This window comes from Excalfactoria chinensis, chromosome 1, assembly GCF_039878825.1.
Source record: "Excalfactoria chinensis isolate bCotChi1 chromosome 1, bCotChi1.hap2, whole genome shotgun sequence".
NCBI classification, from domain to species: Eukaryota; Metazoa; Chordata; class Aves; order Galliformes; family Phasianidae; genus Excalfactoria; species Excalfactoria chinensis.
In genome coordinates, this window is record NC_092825.1 from 127,485,941 (window position 1) to 127,500,760 (window position 14,820).

Genomic DNA, 14,820 nt, shown 5'->3' on the forward strand with positions numbered 1-14,820 from the left:
GGTGCAGCCCAGAATACAATTGGCTTTCTGGACTGTGAGGGCACATTGCTGGTTTATGTACAGCCAGCAATCCACGAGTACTCCCAAGTCCTTTCCAGCAGGGAGTTCTTCTGCTCCAGTTTATTTAAGTATCACTTCCTTTGGTTTCCCAAAACTGAATATGTGTCAGTTCCAAAATTAGTCCCAAAACAGCTTCTGGATGTGGCCAAGTAAAGGAGAACAATTGCTTCTCAGTATACCATTAATTAAGGCTTGACAGTGTAGCCCAGGATGCCATTAGCCTTCATGACTACCAATATTTTTCATCAAAACTGTTCCCATTAGGTCAGTCCCCAGTCTGTTCCATTAAAAGGAGTTAGCCTGTCTCCAAAATGAGCAATATGGAGAGCAAGGAATTATATTATCTTTTTTTGTACTCAGGATATCTTGTCAGCATGGAGAAGGAAACCACAATATTTGGTGTGAAAAAAACAAAGGAGAGATTGGAACTCAGAGGAAAAATGAAAAATTCTGACTAGTAGCCTAATAAAATTCTGATTATGAAGACTGAATTGTTGGATCTTGTTTTGAGTACAAGCAGACTAAACTCTAGGGAGGAAGCTGAAGAAGGCTGAGATCAAACGAGCAAGTAGATCAGGCCTTAATATAAGAGCATGGAGCAAAGAAGAACAAGCTTGGAAAGGAAAGTGAGGTGGCGATTTAGGAAGCAGGTAGGAAAACCTGCCCTCCTAGGTAGGTAATCAGGTAGTGGGCATTGCCAGTTAAAAATAAATAAAATAAATAAATAAAATAAAATAAAATAAAATAAAATAAAATAAAATAAAATAAAATAAAATAAAATAAAATACAAAGAGATTTGATGGGGATATGAGATATCTTGTCTGAGACGATGCAGTTATTCTGAGCAGTGAATCTCATGCTGTATTGACAAAGGATATCACCAGGATGAGCAAAAATGGAACTGGGTTAAGGGCCACTCATGGGAAAGACGTGGAACTGGGATGTCTGTGGCAGCTTGGAAGTTATAGAGCAGAGGGTACAAAACATCAAAGGAAAATGACAAGTGACATCTATAAGAATAAATATGTGTATATGTGTATTTCTACATTATGTCAATTTAAAATGAGGAGGTTATCCAATGTTTTAGTTTTCTTGGCGGACATATTTCTTAGTTGTGTATAATATATATGTTTACAGTCTTTTTTTTTTTTTTAATTATACTTTTATCAAATGCTGTTATAAGCAGATGAGTTTAAATTCCTGATAAAACTAAGATTGGCCTGTTTCTCTACCTTAGTTTTATTGGCAAATGATGCATGACAAGCAGGGCTATCTGAAGAAAACTGAAAATCCAGCCTTTGGTCTTTTCCTTAAATCTGAGGATTTTCATATCAATGAAACACTGATATTTTGGTTCCCCCCAGCTGGAATTAGGAGTCAGAATCTCTGATTTCTCGACTGGAAATATTTGTATAGACCATTAAAAAAGTGTACTATTATTTTATGTACGAGTAATGCAACCTCTGTAAGCTGAACAGGATGTTATCTCCAGAAATGTTGTGTACAAACTTTTATATTCAAAGATATTTCTGAACTTTCCTAATCTTTTGTGCTCGAGTTTGATTTGATAAGCTGCCAAGCAGATCTAATTTGCTTGCATTGTCCAGAGCTCTCCTCCATACTGGGAAGTCTGTTTTGCTAGCTTTATATTGGCAAAATTACTATTAAGTTAGTACAGTTCACCTCTCCATGACAAGATGGGAAGAGAGAAAACAGAGGATTGGTGATGGGAAGGGGTGTGATATCTGACCACAATTCTGACAAAGTTTATGGGGCAAAGTTGAGCCTTTTGCTCAACTTACAAAGTTACAAATAGCACTGAAATGTTTAAGAAAAGTGAGGAATAAACATACACCCACAATCTGTCTTTCCTTGAAAACTGCATAACTGGGCTGGATGTTGAGAAGTTATTTATTTCTCACTTCTTACTTTTTCAAGAATGTCCTTTATTTCTATAAAACATTAATTTGCTAACATTCTGCCAAAACTCTTTTTTTTTTTTTTTCAGGTGTGTTAAAAGTATGCTGCTTTGACACTGCACAGAAGGTATAACTCAGCTACTTCATGCTCCCAATCTCATCTAACTGGTGCTCGTTGCTTGGTAGGCTCATGCCTTGGGATTTTTCATCACCACGAGGATCCCAAGAGGCATCACCAGAATCACCAACAGAAGAAACCTGGATCACTCATGGAACATATAGGCCGGGCAGATATTCTGCCCTATAGTGGAGATTGGAAGCCTGAAGCACTGACCTGTCACTCCCATGAGACCACCTGTCAGTATTTCTACAAAGAAATAGTTTCTTTCTCAGCTGAAGTATTTTGGGGGCTGATTTTTTTTTTTCATCAAAATGTCAAAAATTGACACATATAATGTCAATTTTCCAGCACTTCAACAGAAAATTGCACCTGATACAAATGTATGTATATCTCCTCTATTTCTCCATAGTAGCTGTTTTTTCAATAAGAAATTATGGAAAAAAGTGAAGACGTGTCAGAATCTATAGGCTCTAATAGTGGGATTCATCTGGGAAAATACAAAAATCTATAAATGAGACATCTACATTTGAGGTTGTCACCCTGGACTCCTTTCATAATCAATGGAGAGAAATAGGCACGTTTAGGGTGTGATTCATCTCATCCTGAAGAAGTGGATGGCTAAAATAGGTCAGCTGAATCATATTTTAAAAGCACCTATTTCTCTCCATTGGCAGTACAAGGAATCCACAGTGACAATTTCAGACATTGACAGCTAAAGTTAAATAAAATGACTTCTGTCTTAAGTGACCATAGAACTGTTGTTCATAAACGTGTCATTTTGCAATATAATTTCACGTGTTCGTCTTATTTCTAAGTATGCAATTATTTTTTTCTTTCCCACTTAGTCACTAGCATGTTAATCCAGTCTTTTTTACATACAGATTTTTGCTATCTATATAGTATTGTTCAATCTTCTTCTATTCAACCCATCAAAATTTTACTGTAAAATCAGGCTTTAAACCAATAGCTTTAGGCCCATATCTGAGGTAAACACATCATATTCCCAAAACTGAGATTTCTCTGTACTGCCTGCTTTTCCTGTTAGTGTCATCAATAATGTGTGGTCTTTTGAAATATATTTTGATACACAACTCCCATAGCTGAATGATATCAGCTGATAGAAGGCAACAGATACTTCCATGTTGTTTCACCATGTATACTACACAGCATCTTTTCACAAAGAATGTCATTTAACATAACAAGATATTTTCAACATTTTATCTATCTGTGATTGCCGCAAGTCATAAAACCATTTTCTGTCACCTTGATTTCACATATGAAGCAAGGATTTTTCATTAATTGCCAGTAGCTTTGGAGTAAACACTGTAAAGACACAGTCATATAAAAGATGATGTCAGTAAATGGTACAGTGAACACAACCTTCCTTCATTTTGTAATACTTCAGTTCTAGAAATAGGTGCCAGAAACAGTGATACCCTTTTTGATCTCTTGGAAAAATTAATCGAGAATAAAAATCTAGTTAACGGTTACAGATCTTTGTATCTAGTCCTCTAATTTTTTCCAACATAATGAATTGCCTCAGCAGAATCCCAAGGAAAAGCAAACAGCAATAAACCTGACTTTCCTGTAGGTGAACCCTGCAAACAGACATAAAAGAGTGAGGGATGGGCTATGAATTTCACTTCAGTGCACTAGTAATCTGATTGGGCTAAACCTGGGGTGGAAAATTCAGATTAACTTCCAGAAACATAATGCATGTTTTCAGATTTTCGTAGCATAAAAAGCAAAAAGGAACTCTTAGATCATCTAATCTGCTTTCTTCTTGATCACGAGCACTTATCTTTCACATAGTTATCTTTACCTTGAGCCAAACTGTTTCTGTGCAGCTAAAGTATATCTTCCTGAGAGGCATCTAATCTTGATTTGAAGATCTCAGGAGATGGAAAATCCACCACTTCCCTCTATAATGTGTTCTGATAGCTAATAGCTATCAGCATTAAAAGTATGTGCCTTATTTCCAATTTGAATTCATCTGGCTTCAGGCTCCAGCCTTTGGTTCTTATTATGCCCTTCTCCACTAGATTACAGAGTCCTTTCATATCTATTATTTTTGCCTGAGAAGGTATATATGCCATAAGCAAGCCTCCTCTCAATCTTCTTCCTCATAAACAGAAAGATCCAACTCTTTAAATCTCACACAAGAAAGGTTTTCTCCCATTCTCAAAATGTTTCTGTATCTCCTTTCTACCATGTCCAGTAGCTCTGCTGAATCTTTCTAAAAACTTGAACCACAGAGTTAACATAAGACTCCAGCATTGTTCTAGCTCAGTTAAAACAGAATGATCAGCTGTCCTGCTTCCTTTCTGACCATTCAACAATTGCGTTGTTGAGGTTTTGTTGTACTTGGCTTTATCATCTCATTCTGAGCTAGTGTTCAGTTGCTTGTCTTGTACAAATCCTACTTGTGTTTAAGTGATTACTTTCAGTAATTTGCTTTTGTCATTTTCATCCTTGTCTCCAGAAAGTACATTTAGAATTGGTCAGTATTAAAACCCTGTTTATAATGGCTTTGTTTACTAGGCTATCTTTCCATCCCTTCAATATTCTCTTTGTTGTCTACCACTGAGTTACTCATAAATGTTACAGGAAGTAATTTCATGCTAACTTCTAGACTGTTAATAAGAAACTTGCAGTCATTTTCTCTGGTACCTGTTTCTGTGAACTCAGAGAATAAACATCTTATGTCATCTTCGAATTGTCTGGTGTGAGAATAACAGCAGGTAAAAGGGTCTGATGAGTAATATTGTCCAGTCACCTTATATAGCTTTCTTGTATGTCAGGATTTCTAGGAATCCTTAAACAGTTATGCAGTGCCGCCAACTTCAGGATATAAACCATTAGTTTTTCATTAGTTTTTGTTGTTTAATGGCATCTTTGATTACTAATTAAGGAGTTCTCTTCGCTGTCTTTATGCAACACAAGTAAGACAGAACTTTTTTTTTTTTTTTTTTTTTTTTTTAACCTCGGAATATTTAATGCACCTTAAAACATTGGTTTCACTGAATCAGAAATAATCAAAAATCTGGAATGAGCTGGATCAGTAATGGTAAGACAAGCAGAATTTGAAGATTTAAATGTCATGCCAAAGTCAGAAAAAGAGTTCTGCTTTCTTATTTATAGTAGTCACACATGAGATGGGAACAGAAGACTGTAGTCTTCCTCTTTTTGATTGAGAATAAAAATACAACATTTTGAGGAAATGTCTTAAGCACCAAACTAAAGGAATCTAGTCAGAACCCTCTTATTAAGTTACACTGTCTTGACTAAGTACAAAGGCTACTCTGAAAGTAATGCCTCCTATGTTATGATGTTGGCCCATGATGTCAGAGACAGATGTTGGTGGCATTGCAGTAGAGTTTGAATCTTCCTGCCAACATTATATTACATTTTATTGTACAAGAAATGGCAGCACAGGGGCACTCTGGCAGAATGTTGTCACGTGGAAGTGCAGGTGAAGCAAAGGTGTGTCACTGAATTCCTCCATGCAGAAAAAAATGGCACTTGTTGACATTCATGGATGCTTGCTGAAAATTTATGGAGACCAAACAGTGGATATGAGCACAGTGAGGAGGTGGGTGGTGCATTTCATCAGTGGTGACAACAGTGGGTCACCTCTACTAGTACAGATCTTTACAAGTGTGACATGCAGTCTCTTCTATATTAATGGTTAAAATGCATAATTAATGATGGTGACTATGTTGAAAAATAGTATTTTGTAGCTGAAACTTTGCTCTATCAAATAATGTTACTGTGCTCTTTGTACGTGTTGTAGTTTCCAAGTAAGGAATTACTTTCATTGCAACCTGTGTACTTGGACACACTGGGCAATTAAGAAAAATGCAAAAGGTCATCAAAAGATGCTTGTTTTTCTATCCTGTGAAAATTTTGAAATGCTCTGTTTTGATTTACCCAACATTAAAAACATCCCTTTGATTGCCAACACCCCTCTCTACCCACCCCCCACCCCCACACACACCATGAAATCAGTTATTCACACAGTTCATATATATAAATACAAATATACATTTACTTTTTTCAAATTCAAATTGGAAACTTTTATTCTGAAGTCTACTCTTTCAATATCATAGCAAGCAGTTTTACCACCTCAACTTTCTGAAAGTTCTTCACTATATATAGGTCATATTGTCTGTGTAAAAGTCAAACATGTTGGTTTTATAGCCCTGCTTATCATGTATTTTTGACTGGTTTATCTCACTGCTAGAATTCATGTTTGGCACTTTATAAGTTCTACAGGGATATACATAGCTTAGATCTGTATCATATTTGTCAACAGAAACTCATTATTGGTAATGTCATTTTGGATGATTCATCTACTCCTCAACTAAAGACAGTACCTGTCCTACATAGGAAAATGGAGCCCACTCTGCTGGAACAGATCCTTTGCATAACAGAATGAGGTCCTACTATTCCAAGGTTTCACAACAGCAAAATCCTCACTGTCAGAAGTACTGTGCAGCCAACATTTTAGCAACAGTATTTTCTGTCTTCTGCTCTTTCCTTTCAGCGTCAGAAGGCACTGCCCTGTTTTCTGTTATTTTGTGTTATTCTAAAGAGCACCATGTGGTTGTAAATCTTTACAAAATAAGTTCATAACACTTCTTAGTCTTTCTATGGTTAACTGGTGATCTCTTTAGCAAAAAATCCTGAAGTCCACAGCTGATCCAAGGCAGTGGATCAGTGTGTGTTCCTAGACTGTGTCTGTTCTGTTAATTATAAGATCTGCAGGGTCTAATCTCTTCCCCACAGTCCCATGGCACCAGTTGGTGGGGTCTACACTCCCTAGGACTGTTTCCTCTGGAAGGCAGATTTGTCTTTGAATCATTTCCAGACAGATTCTGCCAACATCTGAATAGGGTAAGCCTCCACTGTGAGGTTTTCAGGGCCACAAAACACCATCCACGCAGAGCCAGTGAGCACACGCAATAACAACTCATTAAGACCAGCAGAAACATCCAAAAGTCTACTAATTATTTAGATACCTAGTCTCCTTTTTGACAGGTTGTTAATCTAGACAACTCAAAACTTGGACCCTAAATGCTTCTGCTAAGGCACCATCATGTCATTTGTCTAAACATTATCATTTAGCTCTCTTGTTCCAGTGGCAGGTGAAGTCATTACACAGATAAAGTTGGTAGGGTACAATCTCACGTCCTTACAGTGGGAGACCTCCAGCTGAGCCCCAGTAAGAGATATACGGTTTTGGATTCTTGCCACAACCACTGAGACACACTGACAGAGTAGGAGCAAGCGCTCACTGCCACTGTTGAATGTGGGGCCCATAAGAACTAAGGAGTCCATCACCATTGCTCTGCACTGCACCACAGAGCTTTCCTTGATGTTCTGGGAGCCACTCAGTCCAGGTGCCAGAGGTCAGAGATTATGGATGATTTCCATGCAGGGTAAAGGAAAAAAAAAAAAAAAAAAAAAAAAAAAAAGAAAAAAAGATAGAGAGAGAGAGAGAGAGAAATGAGAAGTAAAATACTTCAATAGACCTTTCATCCCGGAAGGGCTGTGCTTTCAGAGATTGACAGACTTCTGTGAATCATGCAGTACTACAGCCATAGCCAGAAAAGCAGATTAGATAATATTGACGAGCAGTGCCTACTCAAATGCCCGTTTTAGCTGAAATAAGTGCAACAGAGATCAAAGAATAATATTTAGGATACAAAATCTCACATTATTATTATGTAATGTAATAGACATAAATGCATATAGTTCTTAACTAAATAAAAAGGGTATATGCCACCTTACTTCTTATGACATTCATCACAGAAAGCTACTCAGTGTAGTCCAGTATTGTGTTAGGGAAATGAGAGGAGCACTTATTCTTTCACATTAGTTAACGTGTCAAAAGCTTTTTATCTCAAAGATATTAAATGGTAAGAACAGTGTGTTTCAACTTCTAAATTGTCATACATCAAAGATTTTGGAGGACTTCTTTTTTAAATTGACAGTTGTCATTTAATATACAGCATGATCCAAAGCATATTATTTCTGAATGTTACTAGGGAGATTTCATTGGCTTTTGTGACATTTCCAGTCTTTGTTATAATTGGCTAACAGCTTTTTTAACCTACTGTCATTTTAGAAATAGTGTACCTGGTGGTCTAGGGTACAACATCTTCTGTTTTCTTATTTCTTTGTTGTCCAAAAAATGTTACCTTAATGATAAAAAGTGACATTATTTTAAACGATAAGAAACACCAAAATTATTTTCTATCTGACCTTTACAGTTACCAGAACAAGCAGCTTCTGTTAGCAAAATAGTTCAAGCTTTTTATTACAAAGGATATTTGGCAGTGTTCCATAAGGAAAAAAAAAGTACACGTAGTTCTTGTCAGGGGAAGTCATTAAGACCTCTCTCTTTATGCCAGGCTAACATTTTAACAAAAAATAAAATTCTAGGTATTTTATGATAGAGGGGTAAGTGAGCTGTGAGAGGCAGGAATATTTCACACGATGCTTTTGTGAAACTACTAATGTAGTTTTATGTCTTTGATCGCACTGCATTGAAGCAAATACAGTGGGTTTACCAAAGAGTTCAAGGAGATTTTGGTGACCTTCATTTTCCAGCTGCACATTTATGCATTCGGAGTTTTCTTCTTCACCCCAGCATGTTGTGCTGTTAGAACAACACTCCTTCTTTATGTGGGAGAAAGAAAAGGAAAACAGATAAAGCCACTGAAAGGCTTGAAGTGACTAAGTCGCCATATATATAATTTTTTAAATAATTTTGGCTATTTCCAGGCTGAATTGGTTTTCCCAGGTAAAAGTTCACAAACCAATTGTTTGCTCCACTCCATACATCTGGTAATCAATTATACAGGTTGCCACAAAACTTTACAGAGGTAGAAGTGCTTGAGAATTCAAAGACATCCAGCACAGAGACATTCAACTATTGTTCTGTTTCTTCGGACGAAGAAAGGGTGATATATGTCTTGCTATATGCTCACATGGCAGAGATGTCACTGATATCCTTAAGAAAATTATATGAGTCAAATTACAATACAGAAAAAATTTAGAACAAAGCCCTTTTTTGTTGTTGTTTTTTTTTTTGTTGTTGTTGTTGAAGCAGTTTGTTTTTTTACTGTCTTGCTCAGCTGGTGGTACTGCCTATAGCTTACAAATGGACAGAATACATTTTAGGTTCATGAAAGAAAAAAAGAAAAAAAATACTATTTAAAACCATAAGATTCCTTTAAGAAAATAATTGGAGGCAGTAACAGTCATTAACTCTGGAATACATAATTCTTCCCACAGTTCTTCATAAAAAGTGAACTGTGTTGCATGCCACATTATTAAACAATATATGAGTCAAAAATCTTCCTCAAAGATGCACGGCCTAAAACCTGAAAAAATATACTATATGCAAATTGTCATAAAGGACTGACTTTACTGACCATTTCTTTGTGTTTGGGGGATAAATTTCTGCATGGCATAATATTTCCACTTGCATTGGTTTCCTGGCATGAAAATGTTTATTGCACTCATTAGCTAAGAGGATGTCGGCACTGGTCCAATGAACACAGATCTGCCTTCTGATTTCAGCCATTAAATTGCAATGGGATTCATAGGCTTAACATTGTGGGTGTGAGAATAATAAAATGGAACTCCATCTTTAGCCCAGTTACCATGGATGCAGTTAAAGGTCATAGTGGCAGCTGCTAACTAGTTGCCTTTTTAGCTGTATTTCCCTCCTGCTATGTATTTTTGTGTACCTTAGTGTCTGCAGGTCTGCCTTAGAGCAATTCCACTTCCTTAACTTAGCTTATGGGTGCCTTCTTCAACATGATGGGTGCATTCCCATAAATATGATTGCTACAGGCATCCTTTTATTCAATTATTCATTTTTTAATGAGAAATGAATGTAAAGACCTTAAAAAAAATAGCAACACAGCCTGGTCAGCATCCCGAATTATTTTCATTTTGTGCACTTTGCTTCACATTCCTAACTGAGGGGAAAAAGGAAATGTACATAGTGAATTCCCATCTCCATTTAAACTCATAATGGGTTCAGGCACCGATGCATTCACAGTGTGGAACATCAACCACTACCTCTCCATTCGGCCCCAAGTCCTAGGAGTTAATTCCCTGTACTGCCTGAAGTGTCAAAGTAATTACCAGTGATCAGCCCTATTTCTCAGCGCTCTGTCCTGCTTTGAGAGGCACCCTGTTTATTGATGCACCGCCACATCATCACAGTGCTTTCATTCAGACAAGCTGCTTAATCGAAAGGGTTGGGACAATGCCGGATTTTCAAAGAGAAGAAGTGGAAAAAAATTAAAAGTAGCCAAGTAAAATAAAGTGAATAGTAAAGAAACCTGAAAGCTCCACAAAATATTTCCTTATGTCAACACTTCATTTCAATAGATTTTTAAACTCCTGTTCATTTCCAAAAGAAGGTACTGTGAGTCTTTTCTGTGGTGACTCAACAGCGTGATCACATCCTTTTTGAAGATTTTTAAGAGCACAGGGCTGGAAGGCCTCCTTGAGGAAAGTTTATTGGTTTTTGTTCCATTTATATACAGATTATGACTGTGTCAACCTCTATGAACCACTACACAAAGGAACTTTTTTTAAAAAAAGTTTTTTCCTCTCTGTTTTAAAGATACATTTATATAACGTGTCATTTCACGAAAATAAATTAAGTACTATCTGAGCCAAATGTTTCAGTTCCACACAAGGGTGGCTTCTGGTTGTGTTTGGCAGGGTGCCACTTTATCCATTTTATTTCAAATACATTGTGAAACTTTTAATACAGTATATAAGTACAAATGCTATAATGCCGACACTGCTACTAATTCATGCTTGTCCTCTCCTTTCATTTCTGTGAATTTTAGAGAGTGGCTGAAAGTTGTACTGAATTCATTTCAACCTGAATTCTATCAGGTTTTGTGAGGTTGTGAAGAGAAAGAAGAGAGATTTATCTGGACCAGCATTTTATCTTTGTACTCAATGTTTGCCTCGATTGAGTTGCTCTTGGACAGTGTTCTCATAAGTCTGTGGCTACCCAGCTGCCTGTAGTGAAACTTTCAGTTTAATATCTTTTGCCTGGAAAAGCAATTGCTGCATGAAAGAGGAAACAAACACATAATGACGAACATAAGTGCAAACAAATCAGTTATTTAACTGTTTGCTGAGATTTTTTAATGACATCGCTCCTTTTGTGGCTTTGCTTCATTAAAAAATAATAGTAAGTTTCATGAGTTGCTCAACAGTGTTGTTGAAAGTATCTGAAGAACACTGCTATGCCATCAGTGTCTTCAGTTTTACTGTTTCCTCCACCATACTTTTAATCAGAGAATTTCTTCTCGTGCCTTGTTTACTGTTGATATTTTCTGGCTGATTGGATAGGAATGACATTTTGACAATTTACTGTAGCAGTAAGCACTGTACAAACAAAAGGTGCTGATGAAAACTCGGAACCCATTATTATGTAAATTATGGCTGACTAACACAGATTCCATCTCCCAGTCACCATCATTGAGACCAGTTTTACTCAATGATAATAATTTTCATGATTGCAGTCTTCAGAGAGATCAGAAATATGCTTTAGCTGTTGCATTTATCTACTGCAGGTACTTGACCCTTAATTAAATTCTGAAACTTTTTTATATAATAAAGTAAAATACAGCTGACACTTCTATTCAAACAAAGAGCATCAAACATAGATCTACCAAATCAGATAAAGGTGTTTCAGACTTACCCTGTTGTAATGCTAGTAAAAACAAAGACTTCAACATCTTTTGAGAGAGAGCTTAAAGTTTAAAAAGGAATAAATAAATAAATAAATAAAAGCATACAGATGAGCAATTTAAATGTTGCACCTCAGTGCTGTGTTTGCCAAATCCTGGACTTGCTCTGTTAAATAGTCTTGAACTTTATATTAAAATATGCAGGATTGGGGGGGGGAAAAATCACAAATGAGCTTTGAGTATAAGTAGGTGGTGTTGTCTGCTCACATATCTTATTGCCGTCATAAGTGCAGAAAGGAAAATAAAATAATAGGTTAGTTAATGTTCCCCACTAACTTTCAAAATACAGTACTCTCCAAAATCTTGAAAATTGCGCTCTGTAAAAGCAATCCTCATGGAAACAGACTAGAAGCAACTCAAGGGGCAGCACCACTGAGCTTGTGTTCTACTGCTAACATATACACAAATGATGAAATGTTCTGTAAATGCAACAGCTAATTGGTTTAGTGTAATATATCTTCAAGAATATGTTCCAAAAACAGGACCAGGGAGAAGGGGTACACTGTAGGGAAAAAGGGAGAGAGGCATTTCATTTAATATTTTCATCTTTTTAAGACAGCTCTGTACCCTTTTAGTGGATGTTTAACTTCCCATTCTCTCATTAATTTCCCTTCATCCCCCCTCCACCTCCCATCAGCTTCCCTCTCTCCTCCTCAGTTTTCCATCCAGTTTCTCAAAAAAGAAAATGGCTATTCCAGGTAAGCTGTTAAAAAGTGGTGGAGTGCTATAAAAATGGAGAATCAGTGTTTCTTTAGACACGTAAGGCTTTGCTAAACTGTCAGTTCATAGAGCCAATGAGCTAAGAAAAGTAATTACTTAAGTGGATTTCATGAAGAGTAGAAAGATGATTGTGCCACATTAAATAACAATTGTATCCTTAATGATGTGTTGGACTATAATACAAACATCCTTCTACCATTATATGCACTACAATATACCTTTCTAATTACTCTGGTGGCTTCCTGTTCCTTTATTAAGACGCTATGCTTTCAGAGACTATGCAAGCATTATGTGAGCTTTTTTTATAAAAAAGCTACAGGGAGTGCAGCTGCATGGTCATTGATAAATTGGTTATAAATTACTGACAAACTGTCTATGAATATAATTATTATTTTATTCTTTTTTCTTTCCTTCATGATATTTTATTTTTTTAGGAAAGATCTAATGAAATTAAATAAAATTACTTCTCCGGGTTTCTTTGATATTTCTAGATACGTATTATAACTACGGATAATTAATATGACAGATTGATAACAACATGGCAGACTTAAGAGACAAATGAAGAATGGGGTAGATAATTTAGTATTGTTAGTTTCAGTGATTTCTTGCTTATGGTCTGTGAACCCTTTGAGACCCTTGGGCTTCCTGTCAGTGGTCCCTGAAAAAGCTGTTTTATTATCTGAGAGCTTAAATATGCTGCATGGGTATTCCTGTCCACTAAAAATATTTTCAGATTGTCTGCCAGCTCAGAAAGATTGAAAATCACTTCTCTATTTCTGTGCTCATATTCTGCCCCTTGGAGATTTAAATCCTTTCAATCATTAGTTTCAGTTTCCTTATGTTCTATCAGCATAGGGAGTTTACACTTTAACCCAGTCAAAGTTTGCAGACATTAATAATCCCATTGGAAATAAATAAATAAATAAATAAATAAATAAATCTTCAAAGTATATAGAAGGATTGAGGAACAGGAAAAAGTCATAAAATTGGACAGTTCTGGATTCTCTGTCAGAGTTTCATTTTGCTTTTACAGTGGAAAATTTAATGCAGAAAGAAATTCAAATAAGTGAACACAATAAAATGTGAGAAGTATTTTTTTTCTTCTCTGTTTTGTCTTAATGTAGATGCACTCCTATCTCTTGTTCATCTGCTACCTATTAATACTACATAGTGATAATTCTGTGAACAGTCCACTCTACTTCTATGCACACTGTACGGCAGTCTCAAATGAGGTAGTCAAAGCCACGTCTTAGGAATTTTATCAGTAAAACTGATAGGACATTGTCCAAGTTACTTTTCACTGCTGGGTGACCTGAAGTTAGATTAGGCAAAAGAGAACAATATTCTTTTGAAAACCAGCTTTGATCCTTTCATAGTATGCCATTAATATGAAAAATATGTGTGACCAAATACTTTGGTGGTTCTCAATGATATTATATAAACTTTGCAAAAAACTAAGACATTATATAGCTAGTTTCATATTTGACTGATCACACACTGTCAAGTTAAGAAGAAACACTAACCATAACTTGAAATAAAATCCACTTATGCAACTCATATGTAATTAAAATAATTAATTTCCTACAACCAACTTGGTAGCTATGTATTTTCTCTTTAGTTCGTAATTCTTGCTGGTACATTACGAGCTCTGTGCTTAGATTGCGTGCTAGGCAGAATTATGGGAATCTTTAAAAATCCACTGCTGTGCAACTCTGTTGGCTAAACTGAGGATTATTCAGTGGTCTCTGGAAAGCAAGCAGAGTAACTCCTGTGATACTTCATTTGAACAATATATATTTAGCCATATATTTCACATTCAGTCACAAGAAGCCTGAGCCAAAAAAATTGTTGCCGAGTAAAACTACAACTAATTTTTGAACTAGGATGAGCAAGCAGAAACTGGGAATAACTTTTCATTCTTACCTGAACTCCATTTCTTCTGCAGAGTTTCCTTTTCTCGATATTTACCAGAATTAGGTACTTAAATACATTTACCATGAGGTGACCAATGCTGTCAGTCCATCTTCTAGTAGAGGACATCCATAGATCTTTTGCTTTGTTCTGAAACATCAGAAGTTACCTACCATGGAGACTAAATAAAAGCAAGCAAACAAACAAACAAAAAAATCCTTTCTTCAAAATTAAATTAAAATAGTAAAAATGCATAGCATGTGACATTTTCATCTGCATTCTAAGGGAATAA